The sequence below is a fragment of the Chrysemys picta genome, chromosome 1 (assembly GCF_011386835.1).
Source record: "Chrysemys picta bellii isolate R12L10 chromosome 1, ASM1138683v2, whole genome shotgun sequence".
In the NCBI taxonomy this organism is placed as follows: Eukaryota; Metazoa; Chordata; order Testudines; family Emydidae; genus Chrysemys; species Chrysemys picta.
In genome coordinates this window covers 312,605,163-312,626,127 of record NC_088791.1, presented here as the reverse complement: position 1 = coordinate 312,626,127, position 20,965 = coordinate 312,605,163, and the positions used below count along the sequence as shown (strand labels likewise).

Here is a 20,965-nt window from a genome sequence, read left to right as displayed (position 1 = left end):
GACAGCATTTCACTGTTCTGTCTCTGTGCAAATGTAAATTATTTTCTGTGTCTCTGACTGGGCTCTCAGCTAGTAGGTCTTTTCTTAAATGTATAGTCAAACATGTTTGTCTCCAGCTAGCATCTTGGGGACCCATTAGTCACAAATCTAACCAGAAAATAATCGAGGCTGTGCTGTAATATATAAATATGATCATTGTGAAATTATCAGATTAAAATGCAAATAATCTGGGTCTTTTTGTTTTGGCTTGAGGTTTTGCATTATTTAGGAATCTATTCAGTTAATTTGTACATGAAAAACAAGGGAATGTAAAACTGAGAGGAATTTTCAGTGGTGCGAGTAGGGCGGTCCGGTCCAGTATGCCGTACCAGTAAGATATTTGTAGCCGGTATGCTGTATTGGAAAGACACAGGAGGGGCAGAACGTGGGGCCACCGGGCGGCCCCACACCAGCAGCTCCTCCAGTGTGGCTGTACCACCTCCAGCCCTGCCTCTCCAGCCCTTCCATGCAGCTGCGTCTCCTGTCTGGGGTCTGTACAGCATCCCCGCCAGAGGATAGGGCTGGGGGCGGTACAGCCGTGCTGGAGGAGCTGCTGGTGTGGGGCCACCCAGCAGCCCCATGTTCTGCTCCTTTCGCTGCTGCAGTTCTGGAGAGTCCTGTGGTTCAGAAGTCTCCAGTGCAGAGGGAGGAGGACAGAGCCCCCACAGGTAATGTGGGATGGATCATGGGGAGGGGACGGGAGAGCCTGGGGGCCCTGGGCTGGGGGCGGTGAGGAGTCATGTGGGAGGTCACATACAGAGGTCACATGCCTCCCTTTGTGTCCCTCCCATGAATGCAGTGTACCGGTAAGAAATTAATTCTACATGCACCGCTGGTGACTTTGGAAATGGCAGTGTAATGTCTTTGCAAATAAAATCTGGCACATATACTTTTCCAGGCCTTTCAATAAGTGGGTTCAGCTTGTTTTTCTGTCTGTACAAATGTTTCAATATTTGTATAGCATAGAGTCCAACAGAAAAGTAACACAATCTTAGGTGTTACTTAATGATTTACAACCATTTATGCAAATCAAGGAAAATCTTGCCCCAACCTTCATGGATGTGGAGAACTCCACAGAATGTGAAACTGGTACAATTCTACTGCAGAGGGAGACAGGGTCTAGGGAGGTCACACAGAGGTTGTGCACCTTCTTTGCAGTGGAAAGCTCAACAATCAGGGGTTCCCTGTGCACTGTGGTGCAGGAGCACTTGGAAGTCAAGACAAGGGAGAGCCAGCGGAAGGGAGGGCCAAGGTATATACTTTCCCCAAAAAATCTGCAGAAGAAAATAACTTATGAGAAATTTCAGGATGATTAATTTAGTTTTGACCATCTTGGCTAGTGGGAATGTCAAAAAACAGGCTGAGAATAGAAAGCTAATCACAACCTTAACTATTGAAAGACCATCTCTCCATAATTAATGGGTAACACCCTTTCCCAGAAGCTATTCTCCATTTCTATGCTCGGTTTCACATGGGTTATCCTTTATTATGTTGATCTGGGGAAATTGTTTGACTTCATTTTTGATTTTGTGCCCAACACTGTACATGACCTGAATGCTGAAAAAGAGGTATGCTTTACAATACTCAAACTAAACCCCATTGTCCTGATAATGTATTAATAGCTGTGAGCAATCTATACCCCCTAGGATAAATGAAAAGACAGATGTGCCAGGGAATCCATGTGTTACTCCTATTAGTGTTGAAGTTCCCATGGAAAACAAAAGTATGGACTAGTATTCTTGACAACTGTAGCTAATCAAGGAAATGAGACACTACAATGTGCCTAAATGCAGTTTAGATATAACTGATTCACATCAGAAGCCAATTTAGCTGAAGAGGAAGTTAAAGCCTGGCCAGTAAAGGCAGATCTACACTGTCAAATTTACATGATAATCCCAAATCTGTTTGGTTTTGCCTGTGTAGATGGGATCAAGTGGTGGTGTAACCATGTTACTGGATCAAATTACAACCCTGATGAACATAATGATATGATTCTAGTAGTGTTTCCCATGGTAGAGAAGAGAGACAGAACTTGGTTGTCAGCTACTAGACACAGACAGACCCTGTAGCGTTCCCTGGTTCTCTAGCTCTCTGACTGCTTAATATGACCATATAAAGTCTTCCTAAATGCTGGCCTGGACAAAATAGTCATGGAAGGATTGCTGTCTACACCCCTGCCATGTCTCTGCTATGTAAGTTGTTTAACTGATACAGATAGGCCCTAAACCTCCTTCCAGTGCATCACACAAATTTAATTAAAGAAAAGATAATCCCCCAAATTTAGGGCTTTACTTTTAAAAACAGTCTTCAATTTTGCAGATGCCTGCAATTAATTGTGGATGTGAAGTTACAGGCATAAATACTAATGTTTAGATGTTAAATTACTTACTTTTGCCTGTGTAGACATTGAAATTTTAGTAGTTGTGCCCACAATTCACTATGCCTGATACTGGAGGCTCATTTGATAACCTCCCACCACCCCCTTCATGCCTTTACAAATTGGAACCACTATATGTAATATACATGCTAGATGCATCTGAAGAAGTGAGGTTTTTTACCCATGAAAGCTTATGCCCAAATAAACCTGTTAGTCTTTAAGCTGCCACCGGACTTCTTATTGTTTTTGTGGATACAGACTAACACAGCTACCCCCACTACATGCTAGATGTTGTAATTCACTTCAAAGTAACTCTTAAAATAGAAATCAAAATTTTTAAAACCTCAACTTGGAGCCTGGGGAACATACATAGCAGAGCCCATAAAATTACTGAACACAGTCCAAAGTCTAGAGGAGGTGGGAATTTGTGAACAAAGGGAACATGGTACTAATACAATGTATGATTTATACAGTTTATAAGTACAACTGATCACAAAATCACGACTGATTTATGTTGACTTCTTCTGGTATGAACTAGGCCATAAGGATCCCAGTGGAAAAAGTCCACAATGGTGTGCCCTCAAATAGAATAGCAATAAGGGGCAGTACAGCTAAAAGGATGAGTTGTGCTAGCCAGGTCAGCCGCTTGACTAGGGTGGCGGGTGCATGTGCATATTCAGAGCATCCACTGAGCAGCCTCCATTAGGTAAGTTCATGTGGAACCTTGGCTGCAACTGCATCTGTCATCAACAAAGTGGAAACTCCAAGTTATGGCATGGTCAATAACCCAGGACCAGCTACATCTCCATGCAGCACTAACGGGGAAGGATCTGGCCCACGGTATGGAAGGGAGAAAAGCACAATTGTTTTATTTAATAACATTTCCCCAAAAGCAAAAAATGGTTGAACAGCAAATTGTACATTGAATGATACTGTGCAACTCATATTTGAGCCAGAGTGATTTCATATTGTGGTGTGAAGGTTTTACCCGCAAAAATGGTGTCCACTGTGACACATGCTAAAAACATGTACTTAACCATGATATTGAGCCTGAGAGTGTGGGGAAAACAGATCTTTGAAAGAGAAAATACAGGTAAAGATTAGCAAACATAAGTACTGAACAATGAGATGACAGAAGCAGCATGGTCTAGCAGATAGAGCATAGGACTAGAAGCCAAGAGAGTTTTAGTCTCTATTCTGACATCAATTTGTGTGGCCTTTGGCAACTTATTTAAACTGTCTGGGCCATGTTATCTCATTTACTCCATTATAAATATGGAGAAGCTCCATTGTCTTCAAGAAAGAAAGAAAGAAAGACTGAGAATCTTCAGCTCAGTTACAGAAACAGCAACTGTGTTTCAGGCACAACAGGGTGTAGAAGCTTGCATAGTAACTGCTTACAAAGTGTCTGACTCCGGCCGATATCCGAATACTAGCTAAATACCAAAACATATGTAACTTTAAATGTACATCTTTCATCAAAACAAATGGGATAAAGAATGACACTATAAAAATACAACCTGTGAATCTTTTGTATTAGAAACAAAGAAATTTAACTACAAAATGGAGTACCCAGGTATCAAAGTACTTGTAGAAAGATGTACAATTTAAAGATTTACTGTAAAAAGCATGCCAGCTAGCTTCAAAGAGAATTCACAGTCAAGGTTACTGCAGCTATTGTACAAATGTACAGAATTTTGCTTTTCATAGATAATTGTCCTATAAATCACAGGCAGAAACTTGAAACAGGTCTGACAGGGTGTAATACAATAAGATGCCAGTAAGCAAAATGTGCTGGAATGGGAATTGTCACAGTCTTAATATGCTTATTGTCGGGGCAGCAAAATCAAATGAAATTTGTGGGCCAGATCCTCAGCTGCTGCAAATCAGTGTTGCTAGTTGAGGACGTGACTGTATATTGTATAGTTATTCATAAAGAAAATATTATTTCACAATCTGTCATGATAATTTCAAAAATTATAATATTTAAATAATAAATTACCCAAGAATTTAAAAAAAATTATAGCCAAACTATAGTCTTGTTCATTTTCCCATCTGAGACCAGTTGAACATTTTTCTACCCCAAATTAGCATTTTTTCCAGAGTGCAAAAACTTTGTTTAGTGCATTCAGTGTAGCGGGAGTTGCTGCCTTTTGATGAAATATGAAAAATGCAGGCAAAAATGCCAATATTTATCATAGAAATTTCTGACAAGGTAAAGGACTGATCTTATAGTCCTATTGTCCCCAGTGCTGATCTTTTGTAAGCAAGCAGAATTGGTATGGGAGTAAGACTGGAATTAATTCCTCTTAGGTCACAAAACAGCAGTAAAATTATTATATGACAACTACAGTCTCAGGGCTGCAACAACCTCTGTGATTTCCATGGGAGTTCAGCCATTGGGCCATATAGTCACAAATTCATCAAACCTCCCTCAGCTAGTGAGGATGGAAGCATATTCTCCAGGAAAAACAAGGTTTGGAGCTCTCACTCCCAATACCGCTGCCTCCCAGGACTTCTGCACCCATTGTGGGGTGAGAAAATTTGCCCCATTGACTTTCTTCTCCTGAGTAAAGAGTGCAGGATCAGGTCCAAAATAAATTTTAGGGAGAACTCTGAGGCTGTAGGCAAAGTTTTACTAGTGGATTTTATTATTTGTATTGGCGTAGCACCTAGCAACCCCAGTCACAGACTAGGACCCCATTGTGCTAACAAAAAGACAGTTCCTGTGCCAAAAATCTTATAAGTATGTAAGTATAAGACGAGACGAGTTAATATAGGCAGGTGAGCACAAGGAAACAATATTTTCATCTTGGGTAACGTTTTTCCAGACTTTTCTGTATACATTTTTATGCTTCACCATCAGAGGATACCACAAGTGAAAGTCCTGCTCTTTCCTCTACCTCAAAGGTGTTAAATTAACTGACTTCAGGATTACTCTAATTATTCCCAGTGAAATACTTTTCATTATTACTGCAACAAAGATGGCAAGTCCCAGTAGCAATCAGGAAGGAATAATGTTATCATCAAAGGTTACAGAGGCTGTGGAAATGTTGTGGAATTTGTTGCCCTATCATTGCTCCATGGAAGAATACAACTAAAATAAATAAACATGACTAAATAGGAGCCACATTGAGAAGACCAGGACCAGAAGGAGAAGGGGGCTAAACCTCAGCCATTGGGACAATCTGTATTCCTGATAGAAGAAGCTAAGAATAACCCCACAGTTCTATATAAACAGAATATGATGAACAGAAATGTATTGCACATTAACACTGCAGGATTTTAATTTCAAACCTGCTCTAAGTCTGTACTTCACAGAAATGTTTCTGAGACCAAACACCAGATCAAAACTGCTCCTCTAACAGAAGATGTTTGGATCAAGTACAGAGGACGGTATTTACTCTTAGGAAATGTAGGTTTGGGTTAAATCAAGCAAAAGTTTCCTTATCAATTTTATTTTATATTTCCAGAGAGTTTATGAGAGTGCAAACCTTGAAGAGGAGTAGATGATTCTGACACGAGGGATTTGCAATATTGCAGTTAGGGAGAAAAAGGGAAGTATTTCTTAAGAGGGTGTGAACATGCTCAAGGATGTAGCTACTCTGAAACCACTTCCTAAAGAGGTTGCTAATTTACAATTTATAGGGAGTGAAGGCACATAAAGGAGATATTAAACTGTGCACTAATTATCACCCAGTTAAGCTGACATCACATGCTATGAAACCATGGAAGAAGATGACTGAAAGGCATCTAAGTGGCACAGCTGAAATTTAGAAGAGTCAGTATGGGTTTATGATGGGAAGGAGGAAAACTGCTCTACAAATCCTCATGGAGAAGTTAAGAGAAAAGAGACAGAAAAGTCTCTGTGGACTTGGAGAAGGTGTACGATTGTATAACAAGAGAATTGGTTTGCTGGAGCTTGCGACGGAGAGGCGTGCCAGAAGGACATGTCTGTCTTAACACCATAGAACTTCCCCAAAATAATTCCTAGAGCATATCTTTTAGAAAAACATCCAAGCTTCATTTTAAAACTATCAGTCACGGAGACTCCACCATGAACTTTGGTAAATTGTTCCAATATTTAATTACACTCACCATTAAAAATGCATGCCTTATTTCCAGTTTGAATTTGTCTAGCTTCATCTTCCAGCCATTGGATCAAGTTATACCTTTCTCTGCTAGACTGAAGAGTCCATTATTAAATATTTGTTCCCTGTGCCAATACTTATAGACTGTAACCAAGTCACCCCTTAATCTTCTCTTTGTTAAACTAAATAGTTTGAGCTCCTTTATTTGATCATTATAAGGCATGTTTTCTAATCATTTAATCATTCTTGTGGCTCTTCTCTGAACCCTCTCCAATTTATCAACATCCTTCTTCAAATTGTGGGCAACAGAACTGGTCACAGTATACCAGCAGTGGTCACATTAGTCAAATACAGAGGTAAAATAACCTCTCTTCTCCTACTTAAGATTCCCCTGTTTATGCATGTAATGCAGGATCACATTAGTTCTTTTCACCACAGCATCACACTGGGAGCTCATATTCACCAGAAACCCCACATCTTTTTCAGAAGCACTTCTTCCCAGCATAGAGTCCCCCATCTGTAAGTCTGACCTACATTCTTTATTCGTAGATGTATGCATTTACCTGTATTAAAATGGATATTGTTTGCTTGTACTCAGTTTACCAAGCAATCCAGATTGCTCTGAAATCAGTTACCTGTTTTCTTCATTATTTAACATTCCCCCAATTTTTGTGTCATCTGCAAATTTGTCAGTGATGATTTTATGTTATTTTTCAGGTCATTGATAAATTTTTTAATAGCATACGGCCAAGAACCAATCCCTACAGGATCCAGCTGCAAACACACACACTCAGTGATGATTCCCTAGTTACAGTTATATTTTGAGACCTATCAGTTAGACAATCTTTAATGCATTTACTGTGTGCCATGTTAATTTTATATCATTCTATTGTTTTTAATCAAAATGTTATGTGGTACCAAGTCAAATGCTTTACAGAAGTCTATGTATATTATGTCAACATTATTACCTTTATCAACCAAACTTGTATTCTCGTTAACAAAAAAGTTAGTTTGATGGAACCTATTTTCCAAAAACACATGTTGATTTGCATTAATTTAATTCTTTATTAACTAAGTCCCATATCAGCTACTCCATTATTTTGCCTGGGATGAATGTCATGCTGAAAGGCCTATAATTACCTGAGTCATCCTGCTTACCCTTTTTAAAAATTGGCACAACATTAGCTTTCTTTCAGTCTTCTGGAAATTCCCTAGTGCCCCAAGACTTATTGAAAAGCTACATGAACTGTCTAGCAAGCTCCTCAGCCAGCTCTTTAAAACTCTAGGATGCAAGTTATCTGGACCTGCTGATTTTAAAATGTCTAACTTGAGTAGCTTTTATTTAATATTCTCCACAGGTACTAGTGGAATGGAAAGAATGTTATCAGCATACAATGAGACCATATCATCTGTTTTTTTCCCAAATATAGAACAGAAATATTTATTGAACACTTCTGCATTTTATGCATTATTATTGATAATTCTACCATTTCCATTTAGTAATGGACCAATGCTATTGTCAGAATTCATTTTGTTCCAAAGATATTTTAAAAACTCCTTATTGTCCTTAACTCTGCTGGTCATAGATTTCTCTGTATGTTTCTTGGCTTCCCATATTAATTTTTTACAATTCCTAACTTCTTTACTATCAACTTCCTCTCTCTTCCATTTGTTATATATTTTATTTTTTACTGCTTTCTTTGCTTCCCCTCAAACTAAGTCAGTTTTTTAACCAGTACAGTCTTCTTCTTCAATAGTGGGATTGTAGTTTTTTGGGCATCTAGTAAAGTGTTCCTAAATTATTCCCAATTATCATTCACATTTTTCTGATTAAATTCTGCCTCCCAGCTGATTTGGCTCATAATTATTTTCAGCTTTGTGAAATTGCCCTATTAAAGCACAAAGAGTGTGTGTGTGTGTATATATATATAACAGGTCTGGACTTTATTCCGCTTGCTCATTGTAAATGTAATCAAGTCATGATCACTTGTACCTAAGCTACCATTAATTTTTAGTTCTGTGATCAGTTCCTCTTTATCTGTTAGGATAAGGTCTAAAAAACAATTCCCCTTTGTTAGCTGCAATACTTTTAGAGTTAGAAAATTGTCAGTGATAATGTTTAGAAATTCCAAGAATGTTTTAGTGCTGGCAGCATGAGACCTCCAGCATGTCACTCAAATAGAAATTCCTCATGATCACACAGCTTTTTATCCTACATATTATAGATAGCATAATGAGTTGGTCATCCAATTTCCTAGTATGATTTGGTGGCATGTAGCAGAAACCAGCTAGTGCTGCATCTTGTGATTTCTGTGTTAGGACATTGATCTATAAGCATCTTTCTTCCAAGTTATCAGTGACTCAGAAACAGGTAATGCCACTTTTGACATAGAGTGCCACCTCCCACCCCTTTTGCCCACTTGATCCTTCCTAAATAGGTTATAATGATTGATTTTAACATTCCACTAATGTGAATCATCCCACCAAGTTTCAGTAATCCCAACTAGATCAAATTTATGCTCATAAAATCAGCAATTCCATCATACACATAAGTGAAAATATACAAACGGAACCGCCTTGGAATATGCTGTCCGCCGATTACTTAGTGATATGTGAATAAGATTGTGAGACTCTGCAAACCAACCTTGAACACTGGCAACACAGTTTTGAGCAGGTGAGACTTAGAGTGAACATTGGTAAAACTGAGGCTATGATAACAAAGGGAAGGGACCCACCATCAAGGATATTACCAGCAAGAGCTAAGTAGAGTGTAAGAATTTACATACCTAGGATCAATTGTTGAGGATAATGGTGCCCTCCTGTGTGATGTCCAGCATTGTATTAAAGCTTCTTGGTGCAAACGACAGGAGCTGACTTCAGTTTTCTATGACAAAAAGATGCCAATAAAAGTTAAAAAGCACATTGTATAAAACTATAATTTGACTCATCCTAATGTATGGAACAGAGACTTAGCCAACCACAAGAAAATAAATCAGAATGTTCTCCACCACGGAGATGTAGCTGCTGAGATGGTCAAATGGCTGGACACTCCATGATAGGAAACAACATGAAATTGTGAGGAGCCTAATGCAAATTGCCCCAATTGAAGCTAAATTGAGGGAGGCTAGGCTACATTGATATGGACATGTCCAGCAGAGACCCAAGAGTTATATTTATAAGATGGCCCTTCCCATGATCTTGGATGGAAGACGACTACAGGAGGAGACCAAAGACTTGGTACCTGGATATCAGTGGACCTTAGAGAGACCAATTTGCACAACAGTCAGGCATACAATCATGAGTTTTGGAAGAAGGCTATAAAAGTCGCCGACGCCAAATAGGGGCGTGGCAAGAGAGAAGAAGAAAAAGGGAATAAAGAGCACCTAGATTTCTGAGTGAATGAGTTTTCTATTTTTGTTTGCTCTGTCATTATCCGAGATCATCCACTTGATAATATATAAGCATGTATCACTTTCCAGGATATGAGAGAAAGCATTACTGCAGAAGTCACCCCAAGGCAGACAATAGAAAAAGGAACATAGGCCCAGATCCACAAATATATTTAAGCTCCTAACAGTTAAGAGCCTAAATATCTTTGCGGGTCTGGGCCAAAATACTTACTAGTGAAAAAGAACATAGTAACAACCTGCTACCGTCGGAGGTAAAAGAACAACACTGGAGCTCCGGCTGTTGCTGGAGCCAGGTCAACTACCAGGAAGGTGTGCTGGAAAAGGGTCATTTAAAGGGAAAACCCCCCAAAAAGACTTTAATTGATAACCAAAAATAGAGTACAGCATGCTCAGGCTAGTACATCATTCTTTTGTTATAATATGTTGTAATAAACATTCAATCTTTTCTGGACAGAGCTGTGCTTTCTTTGCTTGAGGTTTACCACTGTACTATCATCTAGCTAGCCTGTCTTTTTTCTTGCCAAGTTTTTCCCTTAGCTCTTCTGCAAATTGTCAGAAAGCTAAGGAAAGGGAAAGGAGAATGTTGCTACATGCAACTATTTGAACGTGGTGTTAAATAGACTGCACTAAGAACCTATATCCTAGCTTTAGAATGGAAGGGAGAATGGAGCCAGAAATGGTTTGACAGAAAAAATTCTGCACAACAGCACCACCATCAGGTTTTATTAATAACCTCGAAATGAAGCAAGGCTGGTGGGAAAATGTTACTGATCAAGTGCTATCAAAACCTGACCTCCCACGATGAATGAGTAAATGAATGCTTTTATAAATGCCATCTTGGTCTTTTTTTGTTTTGTTTTGTTTGGGGTTTTTTTTTTATTAGATTTTGTTTAGATATAGAAATTAGTACTTTTAACTATCAAAATTGACTCCCGTGAGAACTTTTCTGAAAAGGTAAACCAGAAACCTCAGACATTGGTTGTTTCATATATTACCTTTGGTTGAAGTTCCAATAAGAATATTTTACATAATGGAACTTTTCAAGGTATTATACAAAAGAACATGTATAAATGGTAATATCCAGAATTGATTCCATATGTGTGAAACCAAAATCTTTTTATGTAAAGCCATTTCATCTAAAAAAGTGCCTGAGCTGCATTGAGCAAAAAATTACCATAAAATTTAAGATAAAATTTATTTTAAATATATCATTTCAAATGTATATTTTCTTACCTTGGTCTACTATGCTACTATAAAATCTGAAGAAATGATACTTAATGGTACCTGACTTTATTATCCTGTTTTACCTCCTACAGTTTGTAACATGTTAACAAAGAATTCAGTCCTGAATATACTGAAGTAAAATTGTCTGTGTGCTGGGGTGTACCTACCCCACACTGGTTCAGCAGAGGTTATTCACACTCTGTAGGCTGAGAAGGCCACTGGCCATGCTGCCCAAGGAGCCAGGGCCGCTATGGTGATGCTAGAGATTAGGCCACTTGGGCCGCCAAACCCCTATTTTAATTTCCCCACAGCCCAGCAGCCCTCTGACAGGGGTACCTACCCCACGACAGTCAGAACAAATTTACAAAACATTTTGTTACTTGTTTCAGGCTCTCAGATACAATGGTGACATGGTCCAGATGAGTATGCAGACATATTTCCTAAAGTAGAAAAGATACTTCTATTAGGGAGATTGCTTACCTATCAAGGTGATCCATTTCCCAATAACATATATAAAATAATAAATAATAAATAATAATAAAGGCATCCTTTATGTTTATTCTATTGTTATTGCAGACAATACTTTTACAATTATTTAGTTTTTCCATTTCAAGCGCAGGCTCTAGCTATATTTAAGACCTCCTACTTAGTCACATCCTGGTTGAATATGTGAACTCACATGCCTTTCAAGTCCTTCAAGAACTGACTTCCTTAAAAGAAATGAGGCACGGTAATGTTGTGCTGTTGGAATATCTTGGTTCTTTTCCTACTTTGACACAGACTTGCACTGTCACCTTATGCAAATCACTTAATATCTCTGTGTCTTTGTTTCCTCATCTTTAAAATGGGGGATAAAGTAATAATATAGTTTCATAGAGTTTAAGGACAGAAGGGACCATTAGATTCTGTAGTCTTACCTCCTGCATATCACAGACCATAAATTTAATCCAAATACTCATATACTGAGCCTGATTACTCTAGTTTAGTGGTTCTCAACCAGGGGTATGTGTACCCCTAGGGGTACTCAGAGGTCTTCCAGGGGGTACATCAACTCATCTAGGTATTTGCCTAGTTTTATAACAGACTACATAAAAAGCACTAGCAAAATCAGTACAAACTAACATTTCATAGACAATGATTTATTTATACTGCTCTGTATAGTATACACTGAAATGTAAGTACAGTATTTATACTCCAATTGATTTATTTTATAATTATATGGTAAAAATGAGAAAGTAAGCAATTTTTCAGTAATAGTGTGCTGTGACATGTTTGAATTTTTATGTATGAATTTATAAGTTTTTAAGTGAGGTGAAACTTGAGAGTATACAAGACAAATCAGACTCCTGAAAGGGGTACAGTAGTCTGGAAAGGTTGAGAGCTGCTGCTCTAGTTGAATTAAAGCATTTTAGTTCTCAGAAAACTTTTTTTGTGCCAAAAGGTAGAGGACAGGAGAGACTGAGGTCTCAGCAATGCCAAAGGCCCCTGTGGTGGCTGGAAATTATTAGGTAAAATATGCCCAGGTGATCCCAGCAGGTGATGCAGGCTCCACACAGCAGAAGAGGGCAAAAACCCCCAACATCCCTGCCAATCTGACCTGGGGGGAAATTCCTTCCCAACCCCAAATCTGGTGATCAGTTAGACCCTGAGCATGTGAGAAAGACACACCAGCTAGGCATCTAAGATACAGAATTTTCTGTAACACCTCAGAACACCAGCCCACCATAGCTGGTGTCCTATCTCCAGCTGTGGAAGATCTCTGATGCTTTAGAGTAAGAAAGGGAAATAAATAAATAGATTACAATTGTGCATCGGGGGAGAGGGGGAGGGAGAATTCCTTCTTGACCTCTGCAGGTGACCAGCTGAAGTCCTGAAGCCTGAGATTAGATTACAGTGATTAACATTATAGTCATCAGTATTAGTATTCATTAATATGCACTGGTGGGCCCCACAGTGTAGAACTTGTTCCGCTTTAATATCCATTTTAGTCCCTCTCCCCAGTTCGAAAAAAACCTTGAATTTCCCTTCAAAATTTTATTTTAATTTTTTGTTTTGTTTTAACTGTTCTTCAGTATGCCTTCTTCTATACGGACCTCCTCAGGAAGGTTTCTGGTTCAATGTATGTACCTGTTCACACTGGATCTTTTTTTGGATTGGGATTAGAAAGAGCAGAGGGAATGAAGTTCTCATGTGTCATGGAGAGGCCATTATTTCCTTCTTTTTGAATCAAGGCTCACCTTTGCTCCTGTTAGAGTACAGGAGCAATTTTAATGGTCCACCTGATGGATTAGTGAAAGAGGATGGGTTCCAGGTATCTGAGAAAGAATGACAATACAATTCTCTAATACTTTATACACTCCACTATCAAAATGGTAACCCTGAAATACTCCTGCCATTGCATCTCCCTCATAGATCACCTCAGTACACAGATGTTATCTCTCACAGATCCGCAGAAGGAGGGAGATTAAGGTGCTGCTGGCAGAAATTGTGCTCTAAATTAAGATGTGTGTGTCATGAAGACAGCTCATTTTAAAAAAATTATTAGGCTGTGGCTGTGATAGCATCAAAGAGGTTTTTCCCTCCACCTCAGCATCTGTAAAGTCCCAAACAACAGAACTTTTCCACATGGTCTTTTCTCAGATACTAAGTTGAGTGTTGGAGTTTTCCCAACTGCTTTGCCTACATGATAACTTGGATGCAGACTATATTGGTAGCTAGACTGATGTCTGAAAGAAACAAATACAATTTCTTCTATATTTGAGTTTTGGCCACTCACTAAGTTTATGGATAAGTTCTGAGAACTTTAGGCTACAACCTACAATCTAGAATTGTCAACTGGTAAGGAGACTAATAAGGAAACCAGATGTGTTAGCATAAGACATCACCAATGCTTCCTTTACAGAGGGGAAGTTCTCACTCCTTTAAGAGGTGCTGATAATCAGACCTGTGGTCAAGAAGGCATCTCTTGACACTTGTCCTCTCTCCAATGACAGTGGCTAGAGCTGCTTGCCTTTTAAAAATAAATACATAAATAAAGATTACTAGGCTGTTTGGTAAGGCAACTTTGTAAGGTCCGAGGCCTTTTTCTGCAGCCACATTAGGACAGCAGCCAAGCAACTATATGCCAAGAAGCAGAATGTCACATCCTCAAATTCACTCTAAAGTAATCAAATTAATATAATATAGGGCTGTTAAGAAGTTGCTCCTGTCCTAATAGTACCCACCATCACCAGATAAAGAAATCTTAAGAAGTTTCAAGAAAACTTTGTTTGATAGCATTCTGTCTGGCAAAGAATCGCTTATCACTTTATTCACTTTGTGATTGTGAAATCTATACTTCTTTATTGTTTTACCCTTATGGTCTCTACATCTCTATTGTTTATCTGTATGGTTTCTATCTGTTTCTTTGATTGTTTCTGTCTGTTGCATAACTAATTTTGCAAGATTTAAATCAGCTAAGATTGGTTAAAGAATTGTTTTACAATATGTTAGGATTGGTCAAAGAATTATTTTGTAATACTTTAGTAAAGTGATTGGTTAAGGTATAGTTAAGCACGACAAGTTTCACAATATAAACTGGCAACCAACTCCAGGACACAGCCCAATCAGAGCTGCCAGACCTCAACACCCTGCCAACTATATTGAACAGAAGCTGGAGTCCCTGGATGACCTGATCCTGAATAGCCACAAGAACATAAGAACAACCATACTGGGTCAGACCAAAGGTCCATCTAGCCCAGTATCCTGTCTTCCGACAGTGGTCAATGCCAGAAAAAGTTTGTCTGCCTTATTGGGAGTGGTGAGCATTGTATGCTTAGCGTGTGCATTCTGGTTTGGTAACTGTTAATAAATAGAGGTAAAGGATATTACTGTTTAAGGCTCTTTCACTGGTAATAGGTCCCATAAGCCCCCTGAAGGTGACATCCTGAGCCTTAGAAATGGGGTAAGGGTGGGTGCTCTAGAGTGTGTGGGTAACAACTTTGGTAACACCTGGAGGCCTCTGCCTCTCTTCTCTCCTTTGACTCTGGTTTTAGGCCAGCATATGATATGGAGACAGTGTTGGTCTCACTGGTCAATGATCTCCCAATGAGGTAAATATATATGTTGACATCTCCATCCCCTGACTTCTGGAGTCTGTCAATCCTGGCAGAGACAGAAATAGTCATACTTGAATAGTTTTGTTCTTTTCAATGGTAAGAAGAGTCAAGTAAAATATCAGGGGAGCTGCAATGTTCTACCCTGTCACTCCTCCTGCTCAATGTGTACGAGATGCTGCCAGGCAAAAAGTGAAACCATTATGGTTGCAATGCCTATAGTATGCTGATGAAACTGAGCTCTGGTACATCAGGTCTAAATGGTGCAGACATTTAGGTTTCCTCGTGTCTGGCCATGACTGGAGCTTGGATGAGGGATAGTTGGCTGAAACCCAATCTGGATAAGACAGAAGTGATGTTAGCTGGCTGGGAGAAGCAACTAGAGGAAATAATAATATTTAGAGATGGTGGGCATAGGCGTGCGCACGGGGTGTGCCGGGTGTGCCCAGGCACACCCTAATGCAGGGGTGGGCAAATGGCTCCACTCTCCGGCGTGGCAAGCCGCGGGGTCCGCGCTCCCGGGCCGGAGCGCCCGGCCAAATGCAGCAAGCCACCGGCCCCTGCCCCGCCTTCCCCTGGAGCCATGCTGCCGCCCGCGCAGTGCTCTGGGGGCCGGGGCTGCTCACTCCCACGGGGCAGCGTTTGGCTCCGTGGTGAGGCAGACATGCTCCCCCCTTCCTGGAGCCGTGCCGCCGCGCGCAGCGCTCTGGGAGCCGGGGCTGTGCGCTCCCGCGGGGCAGTGTTTGGCTCCGCGGGGAGGCTAGGAGCCTCATCTCATGGTAAAGGGTCCGGGGCCAGGGGTTCTGAGGGGGGAAGTCAGGGGGCGGGAAGCAGGAGGGAGTGGATGGGGGCGGGACTAGGGCAGGGGCAGGGCTAGGGCGGGGCTCCCTGGGTGCACACCCTAATGAAATGGGTTGCGCACGCCTATGATGGTGGGGTTGACATCTACCCTCCTTTTGTTACTAAAACTGCAGTATAAAAAGTCTGTAAACTACTTGGTCCCCAGTAAACAAGGGGTTAAGTCCAGCTTCACTTTCCCCTCCCACCCTACCTCCCTTTGCATATGTGCGCCAGGGAACGAAATTCCATTTGGTTTCTGGGACATACAGAAGGGAAAGAACGACTGAAAGGCAAGACTCCAGCCTTAGGCTCTGAAGACAAGGTTGATCTCCAGGATGGTAAAATGATGGTTTGTACTCTTTTGGCTTATGCTACCTTATTGAAATTTATGATTATAATGATTCTCTCCTGGTTAACAGTTTACTGAATGTTGCTATGCTTTGTTTCTGTTGTACCATCTCACCTTCTTATGGGGTCCTGTTGCTCCTGCTGAACTGATTTTCTCATCTCCATGTGATGAAGAGGTTGTGACCATCCTTTTAGGATATAGACACCACACACACACCTCAATTATATCAACACCTTTTATCACATCCAGCCTCTCTTTTCCCAGAAAGTAGTTATCAGGGTTCAGTCAAGCTGCAAGGGCATATCGAGTGGGGTCCTGCAGGGATCAGTTCTGGGTCCGGTTCTGTTCAATATCTTCATTAATTATTTACATAATGGAATAGAGAGTACACTTATAAAGTTTGTGGATGATACCAAGCTGGGAGGGGTTGCAAGTGCTTTGGAGGATAGGATTAAAATTCAAAATAATCTGGACAAACTAGAGAAATGGTCTGAAGAAAACAGGATGAAGTTCAATAAGTGGAATACTAGGCCTTTGTCCTTAGGAAGGAACAATCAGCTGCACACATACAAAATGGGAAATGTCTGCCTAGGAAGGAGTACTATGGAAAGAGATCTGGGGGTCATAGTGGATCACAAGCTAAATATGAGTCAACAGTGTAACACTGCTGCAAAAAAAGCAAACATCATTCTGGGATGTATTAGCAGGAGTGTTTTAAGCAAGACATGAGAAGCAATTCTTCCACTGTACTCCATGCTAGTTAGGCCTCAACTGAAATATTGTGTCCAGTTCTGGGCACATTTCAGGAAAGATGTGGAATAACTGGAGAAAGTCCAGAGAAGAGCAACAAAAATGATTAAAGGGCTAGAAAATAAGATCTATGAGGGAAGATTCAAAAAATTGGGTTTGTTTAATCTGGAGAAGAGAAGACTGAGAGGGGACATGATAATAGTTTTCATGTACATAAAAAGTTGTTACAAGGAAGAGGGAGAAAAATTATCCTCCTTAACCTCTGAGGATAGGACAAGTAATGGTCTTAAATTGCAGCAAGAGTGGTTTAGGTTTGACATTAGGAAAAACTTCCTAACTGTCAGGATGGTTAAGCACTGGAATACATTGCCTTGGGAGATGGTGGAATCTCCATCATTGGAGATTAAGAGCAGATTAGATCAATACCTGTCAGGGATGGTCTAGATAATACTTAATCCTGCCATGAATGCAGGGGACTGGATTAAATGACCTCTTGAGGTCCCTTCCAGTTCTATGATTACTGTTTGATATACCATTAGAGACTACGTGAGAAACTTAGTTTGTACTGAGTTTGTTGACCATCAGACAAAGACTATCTATTCACACTGGCTTTCTCTAACGGGAGCGGGGATAGTCTCCACTTTTATGGGTTAGAGAATGTTTGTGTTATTGACATTGTATCAACTGAGGTTTATTTTGTAATATTTTTAAATATTGTGTGTTCATGTGCCTAGAGTCTGATGGACTCATTTGAATAAATCAAAAATAAATACATACATTAAATCAAAAGATGTCCCATGTACACATTTCATGGCCTTCTATAACAGAGACACAGCCGATTCTGATTGTCATATATGGCAAACAATCTGACTGTTGGAGAACGGCAACAGGAAATGCATTGATAGCTTAGTGCACTGCCCCACGTCCTAATATAAGGGTGATGAGTTCATTCCTTCATTTGGCAAGGGAATTTTAAAAACAGTCATATGACTCAAAGACATCTCGGCTTACTGCTCAATGACTGTTAGCATGGAAGTGGGAAATAAACAAATACTTACAGCACTTAAACTCTGTGAAGTGTTACATCCTCACAACACCCCTGTAAATTAAGCATGGAGAAAGCTGTGGTGGAGAGGTTAAGCAATTTGCATAGAGTATTTAGAATTTGGTAGTCCTGGCCCATTAGATCAAACAGAACCTACCTCCCACAAAAAAAAAGGCACCTGGAAATGAGGAGGGAACCCCAACTGCACCCCAGTATGTGGGATGAGGAGTCCTTAACTGCCCATACAAGGTCACTTTAAAAAATGAAAAAGAGAATTACATACTGCGTGGGCTGGCTGGGTTCTGTCCCTCTCTCCTTGGAACCACATACAGTAGTCACTATATAATAGCCAAGTTTATTACTGTTGTTATAGACATGCAGAAATTCCTGCAGGCTGCGTAGCTCCAGTGGTGGGGAAAGTCAGATTTGTGATAGAAAAGAACGAAGTATGGAAATGGGGCACTAGTTTTCTCACGTTCCCCTTCTCTCTTATAAGATGCTCTGCAACTGTAGGGCACACAGGATTTTTGGACCTCTGCAGCAAATAAACTTTATTACAATATAGGTGGAACCAAACTCTACAGCAAGCATAGCTCCAATGGATTTTGAAAGGGTTTGTTTACCTACCCCCAAATGGAATTGTGAAGATTTTTATAAATATTTCTTAAGTGCTTTAAATATGTAGAGTCAAACTGAACTTTCAATTACAATAAATATGGAGTGACTCAACTGCTTTCTGTGGAGTTGCTTCAGGTTAACCCTGAGTATCTGAGCAGTACTGGACTCAAAAAACGCTATATAATTGCTAAGTATTTATTCTTAAAAGGCTAATGATATTGTTTGCCAAATAGGGTCTCTATGCCATTTGCCAGCCACAATTGCAGGAAAATGGTAGGGCATTTTACATTCCATGGGTAGTATGCTTTTAGCTAGGGAATTTAACTATGTGAATCTCTCTTATATATGTGGGAGTCTTGTGTCTAAATTGAGATATGCAGCATGCTGGAAAATTTAGCTCTGGAAAGGCAAAACATTGTAAAAGCAAGGAGATTAATATAGAGACTTGGCTGCACCCAACATACACAGTTAAAAGAGAGAGACTTTGCAAAGATGAGAATATTTGGTTCCTTGGTCTATGCTATAAATAAATATGATGTACATGAAATCCAGCATATGTAACAGATGATGTTAATGATAACAACTGTGCTCCATGTGGCATGAGAAAAATTCTTAAAGGGACTCTGCCAAGATTGGTATGCCCACAATTTGACCTCTTTTTTTTATTCTTATACTGTCTTGTAACATATCTGTGATTCTATATATTTTTTCCAAACAAATATTTCAGTGCTTCTATTCTAATGAAAAAAATGACAATAGCCTAGCACTGGAAGAAATATGGTTGAATTGTTGGGCAAGGATCACTCTGCCTGTGAAACAGTAATATTACCTGTTAATAACAATTAGATTAACTGATAGAGTATTATAAGGCTTAATTCTTTAGTGTCTGTGAAGTGCTTTGAGCTCCTTTGATAAGTGATTTATAAGTACAAAAGATTATTAATGAAAAAAGTTATAACAAAGGTCTCTACAGATCTTGCAATGAGAGGGAAATATTTTAAACATAAATGAGAAATTAGTAAGGAAAATAACTTCAGTTTAGAGTTTCCAGACAGTTAATTATGATGGATGGTGAGGAAAACACAGAAAAACTGTAAAGATATTTTGTTTATCCTTTTATGTTTTATAGATTTCAGAATAACCAAAATATATAGTATTTTCTATTACTGTATTCTCAATATTCCATTCACAAAGCTTTCAAATGCTATTGTTATTGCTGCTCGTCTAAATAATATACTCCAAAATCGTGATGGGTATCTGGGAGGTGGAGATGGGGAGGAGGAAGACAGAGGGTACCCCTGGGAGTCATTCCATTATAAGAGACTCTGTGCAATTCTGTTTGCTCCATTATGTTCACACAAAATAGCCTCTGTGCCCTCCACTTACTATACTAATGCATTTGAAAAATGAGCCATTTTGCATATTGTATCTTACACATAAAAAAGAGAAGGGCAATTTGTCTAGCATCATCTTTGTAATGACTAATGTAAAACCAACAGAAATTGTTTAGTCTTCATAGTAACACAGAAGTAAGAGATAAAAAAAGTCTTATTAGGTAAAGTATGCAATTTTCCTGGAAAAGAGGATGTTCCCTAAAGCATACTATCCAAAGTAATTGTAGATGCCCCAAGTGATGGGGCTTCCAATCCACTTACCTTGTTTTTATTAAATCTATGTATGTACATTATATAAAACATCAGATGACTCATACTGATTCACAAAGAAATGTTTAGATTATGAGATAACAAACACAGCTAAGATCAGGTGAAAAATACTTGATGTCCTCCAATATTTAGGCATAATGTGACATATTAGATTAGCGGACTGTCAACCCCAGTTGGGCTTAGACACTGGATGACATAGGATTGGGACAATATTTGCTCTTACTAAATAAAGGCAAAAGTTTTCTTTCACGCCAAAGTTTGTGTGGCTGAAGCTCAGGAAGGTAATAAAGTCAGAATGGCATTCTTACTTATTCGTGGTTGGGCAAAGTACTATTCTGATTCACCCTGAAGAGTGGGGAGCACCTCGTGTTGCTCATCCAGTGTGGAATTAGGTGCTGATGTACTTCTGAAAGTATTGTTGTCTCCACTGTACACAGAGGCACCAGTTCAGCAAAGCATTAAAG

At 39.6% G+C, this 20,965-nt stretch overlaps 1 protein-coding gene across 13 annotated transcripts in view; it reads right to left on the bottom strand.

Annotated features, from left to right (window-relative positions):
* The window catches only part of SACS (sacsin molecular chaperone), a 250,637-nt gene that overhangs the window by 111,227 nt on the left and 118,445 nt on the right, over positions 1 to 20,965 (bottom strand). For 10 of the 13 annotated variants that reach the window (XM_065594803.1, XM_065594784.1, XM_065594795.1 and 7 more), the window contains one exon: positions 9,294 to 9,391. The gene's annotated coding sequence lies outside the window, so the exon portion shown is untranslated. The other 3 variants (XM_065594809.1, XM_065594805.1, XM_065594829.1) reach the window with 3 other exon arrangements.